Here is a 16,370-nt window from a genome sequence, read left to right as displayed (position 1 = left end):
CTTTAAAGAGACACTCAAGGGACTCAAAGTATGTCTACACTCCAATTAAAACACCCACGGCTGGCCCATGCCAGCCGACTCAGGCTCGTGGGGCTTGGGCTAAGGGACTGTTTAACTGCAGTGTAGATGTTTGGGTTCAGGCTGCAACCTGTGCTCTAGCACCCTACAAGATGGGAAAGTCCACACAAAGCCTTTGGAGATCTTTCTATTTCTTTCCTGGGAGCACTCCGGCTTAAGGCATTGTCAAATTAAACAATGTAAGAATCTAATCCACATCAGCCAATCACAGTAAGTCCACATCCCAGCACTCTTGCTTGACCTAAAATCCTGGGGGAAACCTCTGTTTACTGAAGCCCCAATTCAGGAAGGTACGTAAGCATTTGAGTAGTTCCAGAGAAGGCATTAGAGTCAATGGGACTACTCGTAGCATTGAATGTAGGCATGTGGTCATTTACCTTCCTGTATCGGAAGGCGATGTGGCCAAAATCTGAGAGGTGCTGAGCGTGCAAATTCCCACTCAAGTCAATGCGATATTCATGGGGTGCTCCACAGCTCTCCAGGGCCCTGTTGTGCCACTGAGTTTAATGGGAATTCTGCCTAAAAAATCAATAGCCCAGTATGGCCTATGATCTGGCCTTGGCAGAGAAAAGCTCGAGAAAATAGGTCAGCATTCGTTGGAAAATAAGACAGTAATGCTATCTGAGACTGTGTCAGCTGCAAGCACAAAGGGCCGTGAACCAAAGCACTCTAAATTAGCATAGCTGGAATACCTTTACATGGTAATTAACATATTGAATCAATTACTGGGGGAAGAAATGGACCAACTACTGTGTCTGAGGCAGCAGTTAAATAAGCAGGTGTGGGGGAGGGGAAATAAGACCATCTGGTTTCATACCAGCTCTGTCAGCTCTTGTGTCAAATCCAGCCCTAATGTAACACCATTGATGTTAATGGAGTCACATCAGAGATTAATTTAGCCCTTTAAATATCCAGGAATAGCATGTTCTCAACTGTTCAGGTTTGGATGCCTATTGTGTGTCAGGGGGTAATCTGCAGGTCAGAGAGGCTGTGCCATAGATGGTCAAGGTGGTGGAGTTAGAGCCATCTGACTTGCAGCTAGGAATGTGCCTAACTCATGACTTTTTCTGGACTCCTGCTGGTCTCTCTAATATCCTGGGACCGACACAGCTACAACTACATTCCTAACACCTGGCAGTTGTTATATCCAAGCTTTCTCCAAGGGTCAAAACCGTTTTTTCTGTTTTACAGGTGCTCTTTCAGCCAGGACAGTGGAGCAAAGATGACACTCAGTGGCTGGTTGAGTAATCACAGATATGTGTTTCCTACTGTGTCCCAAAGGGCATATCCTAGACCTATTGTCTCCACCAGAGCCAAGCAATACATAGGAACATACCTTGCCATGTTAAACACAGTACCATTTTTGAAACATTTCTAGTACAAATATAAACACCAGACTCCATCAGCTGTGGTAGGTAGGGTGTTCTCATCTAAATTATACGAAATATTCATTTTTAAGAAGAGGAGACTCGGCTAAAGAGAGTTTTATAATACTGTTTCTATAAAATAAGAAGTTGGTACAATAAAAGATATTACCTCACCCATTTTGTCTCGATGAAATAAGTCACTGTTTTAGGAACACCCTTATAAAATTTTGATTCTTTATAATCCCTGTTGGAAGCTGGCCACAATCATTTGTGTCAGCGCCATAACCCTGCATGTGCTGTTCTGCCATTATTGGGAAGATAATTTGTAAGGGGCCTTTCACCTGAAAAAACCCAAGAGCACTTTGCAAACTCATATGCGGCCTTGGCTTTACCAGTGTATGGCAGAGATGGGGTCTTGAACAAGGCAGGTTATGCACATGAGTCAGACAGTGCTTGTTCCTGCCCTAACTAGTGCGTTGTTCGATGCTTCAGATGAAATGAGTTGGTGTCTGTCCAGTTTCTCATGAGCAGGTGTCCATGTTACAAGACCACCAGCACAAGTGGCCCCTTTGTTGACAGGGCCTGCGTGGGGCCAGTGATCGAATGGCCTGGAGACTGAACTCCAATATTCTGTGTAACTATCACACTCCCCTTCTTCCTGCAGCTCAGATTAACTCTTTGCTAGAGCACAGGCCAGAGTTCTTCTTTCAGGACTTTTCAGAAAGCATGTCATAGATCCACTGGACCGGTGCACTTGCACAACTCTGGAACGGTCCCAGGGAGGACCCCCTCACTGTGCCAGCCCCTTTGGGATCACACTCTTTCAGTAGGATCAGCCACTTGGTTTCACCACCTCCTGGGACTGAACCTTGGAGCCTTCAGGACCCCTGGTTCACACCAGGAGTTCCCTTCAGTGAGTCAACCTGAGTTGGACAGGTGAGAGAGACTTACACCCAAAGGGCACAATGCACCCTCAACTTCCTTAAATTAGAGTGACTCTCAGCCAGCGTTGTAAAACACAAGGGTTAATTAGATGTCTGGAACACAGTGTAGAAAGTCCTTAGTTAACACAGGGAACAGAAGGTTACAGCATAATCCATCTCGGTCAGTCCCCAACCCAGATCCCTCTGATCCCTCCTTAGACCCAGGCCAGGAGCCTCTCCTACTTCCAGCATCCCACACTTAACAACCTCACCTGCCTCCTCCTCAGTCCTTTGTCCTCCAGATGGTCACAGTGGCTGACTTCCTAAGGCAGGTGGGCCATCCCTGGTGGTTAGTTGGTAGGTGCCAAATGTCCGGGCAATTGGAATGGCCATTGTCTTCTTGGACTCTCCATGGGCATGGGGCCCAGGCCCCAGGCAACTAGTCATCAGTCACATCCAGATCTCTGGGTCTCTGCAAATAGTAAACCTTTTCCCACCACCTAGGTAACCATGCACCACAGAGCGGAAACTGAGGCATGCACAACATTTATATAAAATATTATGAAAAATTCCCACTCCATCACAGCTTAACACAGAGTTAAATCTCAGGGCTACTGTACATGAACTCCTGGCCAACAGATATTATTAGCTCCCTGTTGTTTTCAGAGGGAGTACTATACACCTGCTTTTAGTAAAACAGATACATAATGTACACAATCACATTGAAAGTAGCATAAAACATTGTAAATAGGGTTTGAAATACTATGAATAACTTTTAAACAAAAGCTATTAGGCAGTAAATCTACTGGTGTTCCTTATACAGATTTCCCCCTTGTGTTTCTGTTATGTATATGCAGGGGTGAAAGTAATATAAAAGACTTACTGATACGGGGGCCCGGCTCTGGGCCTCCAGAAGGGGCAGGGCTTTGGGCCCCCGGAAGGGGCAGAGCTTGGGGGGTCAGCCTCCCCCAGCCAGCTCTTCCATGCTGCCTGGCCCGTGCTGCCTGGGGCTCCAGCAGCGATTTAAAGGGCCCAGGGCAACTGCCCCTTTTAATCGCCGAGCTCCAGGGCAGCTGCCCCTTTTGCCGGCCCGGGTGGCAAAAGGGGCAGTGATTTTAAACGTTGGCTGTGTATGGGCTGGTACTGGCAGCCACTTCTTACTGGTACGCCATACTGGCCCACTTTTACCTCTGAGTATATGCAAATATAATTTTCCAGCATAACATTTTCTGTACTTTACAACACACATCAAAACACATCCCCTCTGCTCTTCTCTCAGAGATGATTGCTCAGTGTGCATAATGTGGCCAGGGGGCAGGGCTTTGGGGACCAAAGAGCTGCAGCTGGGCCATGGTAAGAGCCACCCGGGCAGCTGTGGGGAACTGTGGACCCTCCATCTGCCCTGCATGGGGAGTCTGTGGGGCAGGGACACGGGCCGGGGACTGCTCTCGGCCCCCCACCTCCCTGGTCAGGTGGAGGGTCCACAGCTGCCTGGGCAGCTCTTACCTGGGCCGGGCTCCAGCTTCCGGCCTGGCTTGGGGGTGGGGTCTCAGGGGGAAGAGGAGGGGCAGGGGGCCAGGCCCATGGTGAAAGGTGGACGGGCCAGGCCTGTCCACTTTCAAAAGGGGGATGGCCTAGGCCGCCCCTGTTTTGGCACCCCTGGGCAGCAGCATTCCAGCCCTTGGGTCAGTAGCTCACTGGTCCTTTCAACCCCTGAGGAAACAGAAGTCAGGATCCTGTATCCGAAGTGGTAGAGGGATTGGGATCAGCATATAAAATATCTGTTTCCTGGATCTTTACAAGGCTCTTGCTCTACTGGGCACTATCTTCTCCCCATAAGCCCAGCTAAGTCAAGCAAGAATTCACAAACCTCATCTCACTAAGGGCCGCCCCCTTCTCTCTCTCTCTGACTGAATCGGAGCTTGCAGCAATGATCTCATAGCTAAATACAAGTTCCACAGGCCCTGCAACCTCTAGGGGAAACAGATACTCCCCCCCACCCCGCCCCACACCCTAGGTCTCCCTCTAGGTCAGTAACACACACAACAATGGACCAAACAGTATCCTAAAGAAGGGCTTCCTTAGTAAAGAAAGCTGGACTAGAACTCACCTGTATCCAAAATGGTACAGGCATTGGTACCCAGCAAACACAAATCTTTCCTGTATTAATCAATCCTTGGGTCCACAGCACTGTTTTAACTCATCTATTTACAGCCCTTGCTTGCTGACTGGCTCAGCTCTCAAAGGGTGACTATGTATGACCTGCAGGTAGGTTACATAGGGCTGCCAGGCGTCCAGTTTTTAACTGGAACATCCGGACAAAAAGGGACCCTGGCGGCTCCGGTCAGCACTGAGACTGGGCCGTTAAAAGTCTGGTCAGCGGTACAGGCAGGCTCCCTAACCGGCTCCGCGTTACTCCCGAGAAGCTGCTGGCATCTCACTCTGGCTCCTAGGCAGAGGGATGGCCACGGGGCTCTGCATGCTGCCCCCATCCCCAGCGCCAGCTCAGCTGCTCCCATTGGCCAGGAACCATGGCCAATGGGAGCTGAGGGGGTGGTGCCTGCAGGCGCAGGCAACGCGGAGAGCCATGTGGTCGCGCCCTCACTTAGGAACTGGAGGGAGATGCCGGCAGCTTCTCGGGAGCTGCTTGAGGTAAGCACCACCTGGAGCCTGCACTCTGAACCCCCAAACCTCTGCCCCAGCCCGGAGCCCCCTCCTGCACCCTAAACCCTGGCCCCATCCCAGAGCCCACACCCCCAGCCAGAGCCCCCTGGCCCAACCTGGATCCCTCTCCTGCACCCTGAATAGCTCATTTCTGGCCCCACCCTGGAACCCACATGCCCAGCCCAGAGCCCGTACCTCCTCCCACACCCCCAACCCCCTGCCTCAGCCCAGAGGCCTCCCTCCTACATCCCAACCCCTTGCTCCAGACCGCTGAAAATGAGCAAGTGAGCTAGGGTCGGGGAGAGCGAGTGTTGGAGGGAGGGGGATGGAGTGAGCAGGGGCGTGGCCTCAGAAAAGGGGCGGGGTGGGGAAAGGGTGTTTGGTTTTCTGCAAATAGAAAGTTGGCATCTCCAGGGTTACACACAGTGAAAATGTCTATACAGCCTCAGACCAATAATAGGGCATGTCTGGTAACTACCACACCCTGTTCTGGAACTGGAAGTTTCTGGGTCTTTCTAACTGAGTTGCTCTCCCCTGCTCTCTGCACCTGAGCAGCAACTCAGAGAATCCAACTAAGATCCCTGTCTCCTCCCACTGCTTCTCTCTCCCTCCCCAGGAGAAACACAGACAATGCTGCAGCATAACGCATGTGGGCTGCATATTCACTTGCATTTCCCAGTTTGAATCCCATTTTCATAGAATATCAGGGTTGGAAGGGACCGCAGGAGGTCATCTAGTCCAACCCCCTGCTCAAAGCAGGACCAATCCCCAATTTTTGCCCCAGATCCCTAAATGGCCCCCTCAAGGATTGAACTCACAACCCTGGGTTTAGCAGGCCAACCCTAAATCTTCTTGTGCTCTCTCTCAAACCTCCCTTGTATTTGCACTTGCTCTCGTAATATTTGCTAAGCTGTGTGCAATGAATGTAGAATTGCTGGATCAAAATGCTTTTAAAACACAGGTACCTACTGAGCACGTTTCATTCAAGTCTGTATGCTTATAGTCTGTAGTGGACCATGTCAAGGTTCCTCCCCCACTCTGAACTCTAGGGTACAGATGTGGGGACCTGCATGAAAACCTCCTAAGCTTACTTTTACCAGCTTAGGTTAATACTTCCCCAAGGTACAAATTAATTTTATCCTTTGTCCTTGGAGTATCCACTGCCACCACCAAACTCTAACTGGGTTTACTGGGAAACGTAGTTTGGACACGTCTTTCCCCCCAAAATCCTCCCAACCCTTGCACCCCACTTCCTGGGAAAGGTTTGGTAAAAATCCTCACCGATTTGCATAGGTGACCACAGACCCAAACCCTTGGATCTGAGAACAATGAAAAAGCATTCAGTTTTCTTACAAGAAGACTTTTAATAGAAATAGAAGTAAATAGAAGTAAAGGAATCACCCCTGTAAACTCAGGATGGTAGATACCTTACAGGGTAATTAGATTCAAAAACATAGAGAATCCCTCTAGGCAAAACCTTAAGTTACAAAAAAGACACACAGACAGAAATAGTCATTCTATTCAGCACAATTCTTTTCTCAGCCATTTAAAGAAATCATAATCTAACACATACCTAGCTAGATTACTTACTAAAAGTTCTAAGACTCCATTCCTGGTCTATCCCCAGCAAAAGCAGCATATAGACAGACACAGACCCTTTGTTTCTCTCCCTCCTCCCAGCTTTTGAAAGTATCTTATCTCCTCATTGGTCATTTTGGTCAGGTGCCAGCGAGGTTACCTTTAGCTTCTTAACCCTTTACAGGTGAGAGGATTTTTCCTCTGGCCAGGGGGGATTTTAAAGGGGTTTACCCTTCCCTTTATATTTATGACAGACCATTATAGCAACACTGACACCTTCTCAGTGTGCTCTCTTTGCGCTACACTGGCAGTTGCGCAGTTCATATTTCAATGCATTGCTCCTCATCCAGAGTTTGGAAACATCTTGATTTCCCTCTGACTGAAGCTGTTCAAGTATCATAAAGTGTAAGCGTCCATTCCTGACATTTGTTTCTTATTCTTCATGTTTCCAAGGTATATTCCACATATAAACACAGAGTATGTATTGTTTCATTCCTGCATCTTGGCAGGGGATTAGACGAGATGACCCTTCTAGCCCTATGGTTCTATGATTCTAATTAATGAAATTAATCCTCAAACAGATTTCATTCTCATATTTTCGTAAGAAAGTCATAGTAAGATCCTGCTCGGATCTTCTGTAGGCCCCTTTAAGAGGGGTCCTTGTTTCTTTCTCCTTTAAAGGGAGCAAGGCCAGGGCTACATTAAGGCATAGACACTAGAGATCCATGCTTGAAGACCACGAGATGCAGCTATGTTTGTAATGGATTATAGTGAAAAGATTTATTAAAAGACTTTTACGGCTGACACCAGGATTCAAAGGACATTATCAGAGAAAATAATCATCCTGTGGGTGCACCACTGTTCTGACTCTAATCATTTCAAGTTATTCACCCTGGCCGGAGATGGCCACATTCATTATGGCTTCTTTAATAAGGTACCCCAGGGGCTGTTCCCTGAGTTAGATATTCCAACCATTTCGTCGAAATAATCATCTTTTATTTAAATTCCTACATAGCACTTTTCATCCATAGATAGGTCTCAGAAAGACAGCACTGCCCGCACGCTCTGGCGCCATGACTCAGAGTGAAAAGCACCATCTACTGAATCCCAGCTCCACAGCCGGCTTTCCCTGATGGGAGCTGAGAAGTCACGATTCGAGGCGATCACAGCATAAGGCTGCAGTCTCTCATCTAAATCAGACATTATTTCAAACTGTGCTTTTGTTTCTCCTCACCACAGTACAGCATTTCCTCCTTGGCAAAGGCCCGAGCCGTAAATAGTGGAGGCTGACTTACATACCTGGATTTTACCGGCAGGCAGGCTAAGGGGAGGTAAAAGCCTCTGTCACACTCTGTACGTGGAGAAGAAAGGATTCTCCCCCCCCTTATATTGCTGGCAAATTAGGACTTCATTGTAGGACAAGCAGTCTCTCTGAACTGCTGTTATTTAATTCCCAGCTCCATGATGTGACTCCTACCACATGATATTATGTGTGCTCCTTTACAGCTTCCTATCCCAGATACACGTAATTATCACCTCGAGATTACTCTCCTCAATTGCCTGTGTTTTCATTTCACACCCTATGGAGTGGGCTCCAAGCCCTTGGAGCGGTGGTGAGGACCCCTGGGAAGGGCTTTGTGGTGGCTGGTAAGCAAGAGTTACAGACCGCAATCCCTACAAGGCCACCAATCCAGCTCCAGGAGGAGTCGCACTGTGCCATGGTCACTGGATTCTATCACCAGAGGTGGGTGAACTATGAGAGAGTTCCCTTGGGAGACTCGATGGCTCAGGGGACTCTTTAGTATGAGGTGGAAACCTTGACCTCCAGGCTCCTCATTCTCCCTCCTCAGGGTGGAAGCAGCTCTCTCACCTGGCAATCCAGCCAGAGGAAGAGGCAGAACATACCAGTGCTGCCCCAGGAGTAGGGCAGGCACTATACGCTGACCCTAGGGGAAACTATCTCATGCTGCACTCTTGCTCCCGTGGGGAAGTAAACTATACCAGCTTTCTGCAGGTGCTTCCTCCGGGCTGGCTCTGGGTTGCAAGCTGGCATGTTGATGGGGGGACAGGGTGCCATTTCCTTGCCTGCGCCTGCCACTCCCTACCCACCTGGTGGGATGGGGAGTAGAAGCTTAGCAGCAGCTACACTCTCTGCTGTTTAGGCTCCAGCAACGTGGGCAAACCCTGCAGGGGAGCAAGGGGGATTGCCTGACCAGCAACATAAGAGCCTACCCCTGAGCCCATGGACTTCAACAGGAATCGCTTGTACCCTCTGGTGGGAGAATCAGGTTGCAGGGAATAAAGACCAGCCCACATCATAAACGGATGACAACCATCTCTATTTAAAAGCCACCAAAATATGGAGATGGATAGAAACTGAAGAACAACACATCTGATAGCTAGCGACCTAGTCATCTCATGAAACTCAGCACATATGGTGCCAGCTGCAGAGGTAGTAAACCAGTTTCATCCACAGTGAGAGAGGAGCATGAACCTGCCAAGCCCAGCCCCTGTCACTATGCAAAGAGAAAGGTCTCAGCTTCCTACTCCCATGGAGACCTCAGAGTCAGGCATCCCCTAAGATAAGTCTAGTTTCTGCATTAATATTATGTAAGTAGATGTTACAACTACAGAATGTAGTATGCAGGTGCTAGTCACTTTGATGGATATCAGGAGCGAAGACGCATCAGGTGACTCTGTAAGACAGCTCTGTTTTTACTTGAGGAATACATTGGCTGAAAGATGTCAAATGGTTTCAAAGGCATTGCAGTGAAATACTAATTATATTTTTACATTGAGCTGAGCAAATAGTTTGTAGGAAATAATTTATACAGTGAATGCAGACTCTTTCCCTGTTCACGTATTGTCTATGAGCTGCTTATGATTTGTTTTAATTGGCCCCAGGTGTCTTAATTGACCTGGAGCAGCTGCCATTTCACTTATTCTGGTACCAGGGATTTGTTTAGCCTGGAGCTAATATATCTATCTCCCACTACTTTTCTATAGCCAGCTGGCCTTGCCCCGACACAGATTGCATGGTTGGCTGTGATGTACTGAACTTGGGATATGGATTTTGCATTTGTCTGGGTAATATGATAACTTACAGTAATTAGAATTCTATCAAATTTCAGTCCTAGCTCTGTGGCTGTGTTGCTGGCGTTTCACCACCACCTTGTGTTTTAAAGCAAGTAGATGGTATTTTCTGATCCCTGGGTTAGTCCTGAGATTTCATCAATTATAAAGTCAGAAGGGAGCACTACGGCCATCTAGTTTGACCTCCTGTATAACACAGGCCATAGGACTACCCTGGATTCATTCCTGTTTGCACTACAGCAGATCTTTTAGAAAAACTTCCAATCTTGATTTAAACAATTCACAGTAGAGAGCCTCCATGGCCCATGCTTCTTGTTCCTAGATGCATGCATTTATATTTGGCTGTATGAAAGTTCATTTGTCTGCTTGCATCCAGGTTGCTCTGTATCAGTGATGTGTCTTCTTCATTATTTACCACCCCCGTCCAATTTTTGTGTCATCTGCAAACTTTGTCAGTGATGATTTTGTTTTCTCTTCAAGATCACTAATGAAAACTTTAAATAGCTTATGACCAAGATCTGATCCCGGCAGGACTCCACTAGAAACACACCCGCTTTATGATGACTCCCCTTTTAGTTACATTTTAAGACCTATCAGCTGGATTGTAAAACCATTTATAATGTGGGTCATGTTAATTTTGTACCATTCTAGTCTGTTGATCAAAATGACGTGTTAGCAAGTCAAATGCCTTACAGAAGTCCAAGTATGTTACAACTCTATTACTAAGGCGCTGTGAAATTCACAGATTTGTTTTAGAAAATTCACTGCAGTGTCATGGATAAAGTATTGAATTTAACAACGTATGCATGGAATGTAGTCAGTGAAAGGTCACTGCTGCATTCCTTTGCCTCAAACCAGCTGCTGAGTGCTCCCTTCCCCACCCCACCCGCCTTTAGTGTTGCAATTTTTCCAACACTGGGGAGGCAGAAGCAGGAACCATGGCAGTATCATGTCAGAGCAGCAGGGTGTTTTGGAGAGGGAGAGGTGTACTCCGCAGCTGTTTTTATGTGAGGGGCAGTAGCCGGTGCTGCTACCGCTGCTTGGAATGTGAGCAGCTGTGGCCTCAGCGGGGAGGCAGAAGTAGGCATCATGCATACCAGGCTTGTGCTCGGTATGGCTCATAACATGGGTTCCAAGCTGAGTTGCTCCCCTGAACTGACGCTCCAGCATGACGACATGGAGCGTGAGACCAGCACATGTGAATGCCTGCTTTTGACTGACTGGTGTTGGAAAAATCGTGGTACTGGGCTAATTTCACAATTTCTATGCAGTCCATGAAATTGTGATTTTCACAGGGCCCTAACTATTACCTTTATTGAACAAACTTGTTATCTCAAAGATATCAAGTTAGTTTGACAAGATCTATTTTGTATAAACCAATTTTGACTGGCATGAATTGCATTACCCTCCTCTAATTCTTTATTAATCGAGTCCTGTGTCAGCTCTTCCATTATTATGCCTGGTATCGATACCAGGCTGACAGGCCCATGATTACCTGGGTCATCTCATTTACCGTTTAAAAATATTGGCACTACATTAGCTTTCTTCCAGTCCTCTGGAATGTCCCCACTGCTCCAAGACTAATTGAAAAATCAACATTAATGGTCCAGAGAGCTCTTCTGCCAGCTCTTTTTAAACTCTTGGATGCAAGTTATCTGGATCTGCTGGTTTTAAAATGTCTGGCTTTAGTAGCTGCTGTTTAACATTCTCCTTAATTACTGTTGGAATGGAAAGTATATTATCATCATCAGTCATCATCATATGATGTAACTGAGTCATCTGGCTTTTTCCCTGAATATAGAACAGAAATATTTATTGAATACCTCTGCCTTTTCTGCATTATTGACAATTTCATTTGTTCCAAATATACTTGAAAAAAACTCCTTATTGTCTAACTCTGCTGGCCATACATGTCTCCTTGTGTCCTTTAGCTTCCCTGATCAATTTGCTAACGTACCTAACGTCTAATTTATTTTAATTACTGTCAACTTCCCCATCGTCCATTTGTTGTATATGATTCATCTCATAGATATGGATAATCTCATAACTTTAACTATTTTTATAGCAGAAAAATTACATATATAACAAACAGTCTTATGTACTGTTAATTAAAAGTGTCAGAAGGTAATATTTCCAGTATTCAGGCCCTGATTTGAAGTGAATGGTAGTTAAGCACATGCTTAAAGTTAAGAAGGTACTTGAGCACCCTTCCTGAATATGGATGACTTCTGAATTAGGGCCTAGGTTTGAATCCTGGCTCCAGTGAAATCAATAACAAAGCTCCCATTGATATCAATGAGGCCAGGATATTACCATAGATGTTAAGACTCCGAAAAAGGAATGTCTGCTTTACTTTTAATTTTTGTGAGTAGTTTCCTGGTACTCACTGGAGGCTGACAAAAGCAATTCCTATTCTGTTGTCCTGGACAGTAGCACTTCCTTTTTCTTTGTATAGCTTCTAAAAACATTGATAGTCCAAGATGCTAAATTAGGAAACTCCCTTCTATGCTTTATATCAACAGCTTGCAAACAGCATGAGACCAAGGAGTTTTGCTCTATAAGTTATTTTTTTAAATACAGCAAATTATTTTTTTCTTGTCCTTCATTTTTATTGGAACAATTGTGCCGGGGCTCCATATGCCACGATTTAATTAGTTTTTAGAGATGGCATTTGAAGCCTTGGCACAGTCCATAGTTAGTTTCAATGGCTTCTTTTCTGTTTCTTCTGGATGTCAAACACTAGGCAGATAACCGGCTGTTACTTATTCCATGGTATTGTTTGAGTTTAAGCTATCTTTCAAATTAATTTTTTTAAAAGCTAGTATTAATTCAAGGATGATATGACAAGTGCATAAAATCAGGAAGTTCCTAGAGTGAAGAGGGCTTCTTCCACATAAATTCAGCCATGTTGCACATCTTATCACTTTAATGGTATATATTAACAATAGTTTATATTCTATTAATAATAGAACATATTAGACATGTGCAATGGGAACGAGTTAACCTTATTGGCCTAACTTTCAGCATCCCCTGACTTTTGACTGCTTGATGTTTCAAGCTTAATGTTGCATTAATTTCTTTAATTTTGTTGCTTTTAATTTTCTTGGTCCATGGTCTAGTTTTAAGATATTAATTAGATCTTCCTGCTGTCGATAATCAGAAGAGAGACACTTGGTACACTGAATGAATGTACAGCTGAAAAGATCATGCAAGATGTCCTAAGGGACATGGGATAAACCGCTTGTAACCGAGAGCTGTACATTTTTAATGCACAGTGCAGGTGGTAAGACAGACTCGCCAGTATGTGAAGAGCTGGTTGTTGAGACTGTACTTCATGTAAGTAGAACTAGGCAAAACTGGGAAGCTGTATTTAAAAGTGTGGGGCTTCCATTAAAATAAAGTGATTGCACACTTTCATCTCACAGATTTGGACTCTGAATTAGCAATGGGGATCTGTGCTGAACATAGCTGGTGTTGGCCAGACTTGGATGCAGTCATAAAATAGTGAGATGTTAATACTGAAATCCACTGCTATCAGAACATGGACCATTGCACCCTGGAGGGCAGTAAAAATAAAGACTTCTGTTTATTCAGCAACTAAATATGCTGAGCTATTAAAAAAGCCACTGTTCACTGAACTAATTACATAGTTTATTCCATTACAAGGCTGGAGGAAATGTATCCTGAGTCTTATATATTCCAGAAAGCTCAGTTTCAGGGAGATGATATTTTGTGTGACGGTCAGGCGCCTGTTAATAATAAGAGTGTGACACTGCACCCCATACAATTCACAGTGATATTATTATGATATGATCATGGCATAATTATGATGCGTTTTGTACAAGATGGGTCATGTGAGGTGTCTGGAAAAGTTATGATTTGCTGAATGTAATTATCCTATTTGTATGTATCATTTTTTATCTGAAGTTATGAATATTGACTATGTATCTGCATTTCACATGTAGTCACACCTGGGTAACACCCACTAGTCTAAATAGGTGGTTCTAAAGGGTCTATTCAGGGTAATGGGCCATTAGAAAGAACAATAGGCCTTAGGAGAAGCTTATCCCCCACTGGGTGAGCCTTCCTGAGAACACTCCAGACAGCCTGTAAGTAATGGCTGCTATGAGTCTACAAGGACATGTGACCAGGCCACATGATTCTGGACTCCATCTTGGGATGTCAGTATTTTTCCACAAATTGATCTGAGAACCAAGCTTTGAAACAAAGGGTTCCCGCCATATTCTAAAGCTATATAAGGCAGGGAGTGACATCATCTGAGGTTCTTCACTTACCACACAAGATGACTCCTGGAAACACCTGACGAACAAAGACTGAACTGGTGGAAGTGCTGGACCCAGGCTAAAGAGATTTTTAGCCTGTGTATGAAGAACCCAAGCTGTAAAACTAATGCAACTTGTGCCTTAAGAATCTACAAGTCTGCCTGTACCATCAGTTAGGGTGAGAATCTGCTATTCATATCCAATCTATCTAGTATATTAAGCTTAGTTTGCACTTTGTTTATTTGCTAGGTAACCTGTTTTGATCTGTTTGCTATCCCTTATAATCACTTAAAATCTATCTTTTTGTAGTTAATAAATTTATTTTATGTTTTAATCCAAACCAGTGAGCTTTGACTGGAGAGCGTGGGGAAAATCTCTGCTTGGTTACCACCAGTGTGCATTGTTCTCTTCATATTGAGGGAGACGTGGACCAGGTATTAAACTTATATACTGGCCAGATACCAGGGCAGGATGGTACTCCTCTGGGGTCCCAGGCTGGGCAGCTGGTGGTTAGAGAGCCTGCATTTAACTGCAGCTGCGTGTGTCCCTACCTGTGTGAATGCTGGTGAAAGTGCAGGCTTGAGGGCTTTGCAGCTTGTCACAGCAGCGCAGTGTGAGAGGAAGCCCAGGCTGGTGGGTCAGAGGTCTCAGTGGTACTCCAGTTCCATGTGGCACCCTGGGGGGAAGAAACAAAAGTTCAACACCATGTAGAGTTAAGCACAAGGGTTTATTAAACACAGCGCTGGCGGAGTGTCACTTCGCTTATTAAGCTCAGTGAGACACTGCTAAACAATTGATTACAATAGATTATATAGGGTGCCAATGGGTGGAGAGAAGTGACAGGGTGGGAGTTCCCGAGCCCCTGGATAGGTTTTAGCAGCAAGACAAAATTAGCACAATAAGCCAATAGTCTAAAAGATTACATCATGGCTCCGCCCATGGCTCAGGTTAACATGTTAGGTAATACACAGGTGTTAGTTCTTAAAATTCTTCTTTTGCAATGTGTAAGTTAAATCCTGATTTCAGGTCCATAGAAATGACGGTGGCTCTTTCCAGACAGGTTGGCCCACGGGTACATTCCTGGAGGGTTTAAAGCAAAAAGAACAGTAAACAGTACACAGCAATGACAATTGTGTGTGGTTTACCACTATGTTTCTGTGAACTAGGACTGGCATCCACGAGGGAGGATGCCATAACTCATGCTATCATGTTAGGCCTCTCCCTGAACCCATTCAGCATTCGGGGAGTATGTACCGTTATTTCTTCCTGAACCAGGGAGCAGACTTTAAGGCTTCTTTCTTTCTATGTGCCTATACTCCTGATAAACCTCCCAGTTACTGCTCTCTGCCTGGAGTTATGCTGCTTTAGCATATTTTATGTATAGCTGAAACAAGCAAGGTTGTCTCCTGCTTATTCTAGCTTTCTTTAGCCATGTGTTGTCCATTGTTAACTAGGCCTTATGCCTCAGACCAAGCCGTGGAATTTGGGCCTATGTGATCTTAACAGAGACGGTGGTCAAGATCTTACATACATATTATTGGGATTTTGGACCTTCACCGTCGCAAAGAGGTTTCACGTAAATGACATGATTTTGTTTAAAAAAAGGTGACAAAACTGGAATTTAAAGCAATCCACCCCCCCCCAAGATATTTGTTTTAATTCCGTGTAAACTGAGCATGCACACTCACCATTCTGCGTGGCAATCAACATCTTTCATATTTGCAATGGTTCGTTCTGCATGCTCAGTTACCATTTTGTATGAGCAACTTGCCTAGACTCTAGTAGTCCCTACTGTCAAAGAGCAAAGAGCAGAAGTACCAGCTGGTCTGTGTGCATTGGTGGTATAACTGCAGTCTTAATTGCAGAACTGAGGCCTTAGGCAGCAGCAGTTACACAGATTAAGGAGGTGAGAGGCAGAATGCCCCTCGCCCCGCCCAGTCAAGGACAGAGGAGGCAGTGCGCAGATAAAGGTTTTATCAGTGGAGACCATTTGGAAGTGGAAAGAATCAGCAGGACGTAGCAAGTGTCTGGATACATTAATCAGTGAGAAAGAGGGTGTGGAGCTGCAGGGTGAGGATGGAGAGTGGAGTTCCCAATGGAGGGAGAAGTGGGGTTAGGAGGAAAGATGGAAAGGTGAGTTTTGGAGAGATGGGATTTGAGATGGTGCAATGGAAGCTATTGCAGTGCTATTGTCCATGACTTACCTGGCCTAAGATCTCCAGTCCCTGGAGATGTCAGGCTGGAACCCCACCTCAGCACTAAATGTATTTAAAACTCTACAGAAGGCTAAAGCAACATGTTAGTATCTAACACGTCCTGAATCTGGGGGACTATATTGTGCTCTTGCTAGGGGACTGATCCAGAGACCCAATAGATCTTGCCCA

At 45.4% G+C, this 16,370-nt stretch overlaps 1 long non-coding RNA gene across 1 annotated transcript in view; it reads right to left on the bottom strand.

Moving 5' to 3' along the window:
• LOC141982094 (uncharacterized) overlaps positions 1-14,660 on the bottom strand; it is a 33,030-nt gene extending 18,370 nt beyond the window's left edge. Inside the window, exon 1 of the long non-coding RNA XR_012637955.1 lies at positions 14,538-14,660. This is a non-coding gene — a long non-coding RNA (uncharacterized LOC141982094). The remainder of the gene's footprint in view (positions 1-14,537) is intronic.
• Between the last annotated feature and the right edge of the window lie 1,710 nt (positions 14,661-16,370).

This window comes from Natator depressus, chromosome 2 (genome assembly GCF_965152275.1).
Source record: "Natator depressus isolate rNatDep1 chromosome 2, rNatDep2.hap1, whole genome shotgun sequence".
NCBI lineage: Eukaryota > Metazoa > Chordata > Testudines > Cheloniidae > Natator > Natator depressus.
The sequence above is the reverse complement of the archived record's forward strand: the minus strand, read 5'-3'. Positions and strand labels throughout refer to the sequence as shown.